The 6,282-nt window shown below is 45.5% G+C and overlaps 1 protein-coding gene across 4 annotated transcripts in view; it reads right to left on the reverse strand.

Moving 5' to 3' along the window:
• Window positions 1-954: 954 nt before the first annotated feature.
• LOC106582334 (diacylglycerol kinase beta-like) overlaps window positions 955-6,282 on the reverse strand; it is a 191,201-nt gene continuing 185,873 nt past the window's right edge. For all 4 annotated transcript variants that reach the window (XM_045704808.2, XM_045704806.2, XM_014165320.3 and 1 more), the window contains one exon: window positions 955-6,282. This exon is cut by the window's right edge and continues 778 nt beyond it. The gene's annotated coding sequence lies outside the window, so the exon portion shown is untranslated.

Here is a 6,282-nt window from a genome sequence, read left to right on the forward strand (position 1 = left end):
CAATCCCATTACAGTGACATCCTTCTCTCTTCACTCTATCTGACTGAGACAGCGCTATGGGTGTGTTCGTTAGTGTGTCTGCAGCCTATGCATTTCCCACTGTATCTATGTTTCAATATATATAAAGTCATTTTAGTAGTATCTCTGCTTCACAACAGAAGAAAGTTCTTAGAGTTTGACATTGCTTTGAAACCTCATTCCTCCTGCCACACTAAGTCCTTATCATCAACATTTAGTAGTTGTATTTAACCTTTATTTAACTAGGCAAGTCAATTAAGAACAAATTCTTCATTTACAATGACAGCCTACCCCGGCCAAACCCTCCCCTAACCACGCTGGGCCAATTGTGCGCCGCCCTATGGGACTCCCGATCACAGCCAGTTGTGATACAGCCCGGGATTGAACCAGGGTCTGTAAGGGAAATGGGGGATACCTAGTCAGTTGTACAACTGAATGCATTCAACTGAAATGTGTCTTCTGCATTTAACCCAACCCCTCTGAATCAGAGAGGTGCAGGGGGCTGCCTTAATTGTCATCCACATCTTTGGCGTTAACAGATTTTTACCTTGTCCAACGCTCCTACCAGCCAGGCTACCTGCCACTACGTGCCGACGGTAGTGATGCCTCAAGCACTGAGATGCAGTGCCTTAGACCGCTGGGCAACTCGGAGCTTTTATGTTTTTTAATTATTAACAAAAAAGCTAAACGATGTCCGATTCAATTTAACTCCAATCAATTTAAGTAGAAGACAGAACCAGCTGTGTGTGTGTGTGTGTATGTGTGTGTGTGTGTGTGTGTGTTGTGTGTGTGTGTTGTGTGTGTGGCAATGTTGTGGAGAACAGAACTAGCTGTCGCCATTGGCGTCAGCTAATGGAGATGCTAATAAATAAATAAAAAATCAAAGAACAAACATCTCATTGGACCATATCACCAAATATAACCCAACAGAGTGCATAGCATATTCATCCTCTTTGTTTATTTGATTAATCTTTTGTCCAACATACAGCTAACAAACACAACGGCGAGGGCAACAGACAGACGATAAACCCAGCTAGGGCAGAAGATGAGAATATTGATTTACAGTCTTCTTTTTGTCCAATCACAGGGTCTACTGTCACAGTCTGCCCTTGACCCTCACTGGGCGTTACAGGCATATGGACAGCTACATACATACATACCACATTGACCCTGAGGGGGTAAACACCACAGAACTAGAATAAGTAGAACGGGGCCTTCCCATTCAAGTCAATGATGCCATAATGAGTGGACTGGCAGCCATTTTGAGTGTACCCATGAGTTTACCAATCAAATTGCTATGCTATTTCTATGGTAAACACAACAGGCCCATGGGTTTAAACATACATGTAGAACATCACACTCAGGAATGATATAGACTGTATGCATGGCTCTAGCTCGACTGCATCTGTCCCGGCCACTAGTGTCACTCAATAGTGTTAGTTAATCTGCCCAGGCCTAAGTATAGGACGACACCAACAACAGTGACAGCACGATAAACCTCACTGCATCTGTGAGTCTCTGAAGGTTGAAAAGACCAAGTTCAGGAGGGACAGTGGAGACAAGGGGACAGTAGTTTCACATGGGGAGGATGGTGATGAGGACCGTCTTTGGCTCCATTTCAATTATCCAAACTGGTATAGTGCATAAAATGCAGCAATGTATTGGCCATATTCTAAATGGCATGCTTGGAGCCCTTTTATGCATCTGGTTGTCTCAATTCAGTGGAAGAGTGTGGATATGTAATGGTGGTAAATTAAACATTCCTAATTGTAATAGAGTGTGTACACTATCATCATTATTGGTTTCTTTGATATATCCCTTCTCTAGGTCACCTCAGAGGGAGAGTCACATCATGATCACCATGTACATGGACACAGACACACACTATGGCTATAACAGTGGCTGAGGTGCAGTACATAGAAATCCCTGCTGCAACATGGAGGGCGACTCAAATGGCACCCTATTCCCTATAGTCCATTACTTTTGACCAGGGCCCACAAAGTGCTCCAGTCAAAAGTAGTGCACTTAATTGGGAATAGGATGCCATTTAGGATGCAGCCACTGTCTGTCAACATGATAATGGACAGCCTCAGTCCAGTCCTGCCTGGTGTTTCTATGATGGTCAGAGGCCACATTCTACAGTGGTTGTTGACAACCTGGGCTAAACCAAATCCTCTTAGAAGTGGGTGGAGGGGACCCGATAGGCAGTGATGGTTATGGATCGGGCAGTTGGTTAGTGATGGCAGTGGGTTATTGCAACACAGAGACAGAGAGTTCATTATCATTGTTCTTTTTACTAACGTCTTCTTAGTCAGTGTCCCGCCGTTGTTGTGTCCTGGCAGAAAAAGCATCAGAGACACCTTGTGTGTGTTTGTTTGTTAGTTAAGGCTATTGATCATTTTCTGATGACCGGATTGGAGATGAGTGGTGACTGAGTGACACAAACATTGAGGATTAATAGTCTGATAGGTTAGAGTTCTGAGTTCTGTGTCGGCATCCCCCTTCCATCTTCTGACGATGAGTCACAAAATGGCAGCAACAGTGGACATTTCTCCTGGGAAGTCTCTCTTCTTTTGACCCAAGACAAACCAACTCTGTCCTGTTCTAGCACAGAATTATCAACATGCTATGCTAGCTACCAATGGGGAAACACAACAAATAAACACACAAGGTCATGGGTTGTTAAGCAATGGATAGGTTGGGGGGGGTTGAACAACTAATGTGACCCGACAGCAGGACAGGTCATAGCTTGAAGGAGGGGGTTGGACAGCTAATGTGACCCGACAGCAGGACAGGTCATAGCTTGAAGGAGGGGGTTGGACAGCTAATGTGACCCGACAGCAGGACAGGTCATAGCTTGAAGGAGGGGGTTGGACAGCTAATGTGACCCGACAGCAGGACAGGTCATAGCTTGAAGGAGGGGGTTGGACAGCTAATGTGACCCGACATCAGGACAGGTCATAGCTTGAAGGAGGGGGTTGGACAGCTAATGTGACCCGACAGCAGGACAGGTCATAGCTTGAAGGAGGGGGTTGGACAGCTAATGTGACCCAACAGCAGGACAGGTCATAGCTTGAAGGAGGGGGTTGCAACAATCAGCGTGGTCTCTCCTCAAGCAGACAGACATTTCCTTGTCTCCTTTGTTTCAGCAGGCATGCGGTGGTGTAACTTCAGATAAAATATATAAACAAATATCTATATACACATAATTATAACAGTTAAAATTTAAAATCATTTCCCATAAATGAAAAGTGATATGTAAACATGCACACGTCTCACTGAGTCGCCGGGATCCAGGCTCCATAAAGACTAAAATGAGCCCCGATATCCAATGACCATTGGCCGACAATTCTATGTTATGATAGTAGAGGTGATGTGGTCATTGAAATGTTGCCTGTATGTACTGGTTAGAGGTGTTACAGGGTCAGACAGACCCTGTGGTCCATACAGATAAAGTCTACGTCTCAAATGGCACCCTATTCCTATATAGTGCACTACTTTTGATAGGGTTCTGGTCTAAAGTAGTGCACTATATAAGGAATAGGTTGCCATTTGGGACTGTTATACCTCTACTCCATGGTCATTGGACATGTGTCTCTGTTTTAGTGGGTCCTGGACGTGATAGTCCCGGCTCAGTGTGGTTTTAAAGGGATCTAGGGCCAAAGACATCAAAGCCTCGCCCGGTAAGCGGAGCTCAGGGTCAGTCCTAATGGCACCCTATTCCCTATTCAGTGCACTACTTTTGACCATCACAAACTTTCATTGTATGCGGGTGATCTTCTGCTGTTTATTTCGAACCCTCACAGTACAGTTCCCACGGTTATAGATACGTGGGATATGAATTCGGCAAGATCTCTGGTTACAAGCCGAACCTGAACAAGTGAATGACACAGTATGTAGTGCATTTTTGATGGAATTCCCTTTAAAATGACCAAGGGCCCCTTCACCTACCTTGGCATAAAAATGACCATCAGCTACAATGACTTGCTCAGGTTCAACTTCAAACCACTACTAGAACTTACCAAACAAGACATTTCACCATTGTCCACGCTGCCAATCTCCCTCGCAGGCCGCATTCATTGACCCCATAGGGCTCTGGTCAAAAGTAGTGCATTATTAGGGAATAGGGTGCCATTTGGGACAAACACTCAGTGTTGAATGCGGGCTCACTTCACTCTCACCCCCCTGTGCCATGCACCCTAACCCTTACATCCTACATAGGGCGGTGCACAATTGGTCCAGGGTTTGGCCGGGGTAGGCCGTCATTGTAAATAAGAATTTGTTCTTAACTGACTTGCCTAGTTAAATAAAGGTTAAATAAATAAATAAAATAAATAAAATCCTAGGGTCCAAGGGTGCTATGGTGCCAGAGGGGATGTTTTGTGTTCCAGCCCCAGACTGAGTCATTGAAGTGACCCACTAAAGAACACTGATCTATATTTGCTCTTCTATAGTCTCAAACTCTACACTAATAATATATCATTAAAAAACACATTCATGTGCACCACACCTACTTCCACGATATACAAATACTGTGTCTGCACATATATAGTTGGCTACTATTGTTGGGACAGTACTATAAGGGTATATCGTAGTAGCTGCCATGCTATCTCTGCCTCACTGGTGTCTTGCCTGTTTAGCTAGCGATTTTCAGTTCAGCACATTTTAATTGATAACATATCTTCCTGTTGCCTGAATGGTACGGTCCAGCAACAAACATGAATGGAATTACACCCACCATTTTCAGTCGGGCCCCTGGGTTTTGCACTCTTGGACGGCGAGCTGATGTTTTCACACCGTAATTAGGAATAGTGCTTCACAGTGTAGATCCTCCTGAAATAGCAGGTTAAATTTAGGTCCAGTCCGAGCTATGGTAAATCAGACTCCTCAGGCCTGGGGCAGTCAGGCTGTTATTCTATCACTAGCTAGCTGGATCCATTTCAATCTCTAACCCTCTAAAAGTGTCCTCTGGGACATCTGTTGCTGGGTGAGGCTTGTTGATTCAATCTAAAGCTGTCCTAACACATTACAGTAAGGACCTACCATACCTCCGTCAGTCTCCTCTCCCTCTACACTGGGCTCTGTTCCTAAAGCTGTCCTAACACATTACAGTAAGGACCTACCATACCTCCGTCAGTCTCCTCTCCCTCTACACTGGGCTCTGTTCCTAAAGCTGTCCTAACACATTACAGTAAGGACCTACCATACCTCCGTCAGTCTCCTCTCCCTCTACACTGGGCTCTGTTCCTAAAGCTGTCCTAACACATTACAGTAAGGACCTACCATACCTCCGTCAGTCTCCTCTCCCTCTACACTGGGCTCTGTTCCTAAAGCTGTCCTAACACATTACAGTAAGGACCTACCATACCTCCGTCAGTCTCCTCTCCCTCTACACTGGGCTCTGTTCCTAAAGCTGTCCTAACACATTACAGTAAGGACCTACCATACCTCTGTCAGTCTCCTCTCCCTCTACACTGGGCTCTGTTCCTAAAGCTGTCCTAACACATTACAGTAAGGACCTACCATACCTCCGTCATTCTCCTCTCCCTCTACACTGGGCTCTGTTCCTAAAGCTGTCCTAACACATTACAGTAAGGACCTACCATACCTCCGTCAGTCTTCTCTCCCTCTACACTGGGCTCTGTTCCTAAAGATGTCCTACTGGGCTTTTCTGATTGGGACACGGGGCTCATCTCTGCTCTCAGAGATCTCTGTCTCTACAGTGATACAGAAGTCAGGTCCGCTCTACCCTGTCTCCCCTCTACACTGAGTTCTGTTCCACGGATCTGTCTGGACAGACCAATGGCCCTGAGTAACTTAGTGAAGATGGTGAGATAAAAACACTTCGACTTCCCTTTCCCTCAAGGCCTGACACCAGATCAGCCATTGGTATTCTTCAAATTCTAGTCTAAATATGCTTGTTGAGGGCCAAGATGATGGGGGGGGGGGGGATCCCTACATGTTAGTTTGAGTTTCCCAGGCTTCCCAGGCCACTGTTGCTGTGGATTTTGCCCTGCTGCCACCATCAAGCATAAACAAAGCAGTCAATTATAGATGCTCTCTTTCTGTTTCATGTCTCAGGCAGTGTGCAGTGTTCTGGCGTCGTGGAAAGACACTGGAGTGAATACTCTACAAGCTCTGATTCATTATTCAACGGGTTCCTCAGAGAGAGGAGCACTTGTACACACACACACACACACACACACACACACACACACACACACACACACACACACACACACACACACACACACACACACACAC

This window comes from Salmo salar, chromosome 21, assembly GCF_965601325.2.
Source record: "Salmo salar chromosome 21, fSalSal1, whole genome shotgun sequence".
Classification (NCBI taxonomy): domain Eukaryota; kingdom Metazoa; phylum Chordata; class Actinopteri; order Salmoniformes; family Salmonidae; genus Salmo; species Salmo salar.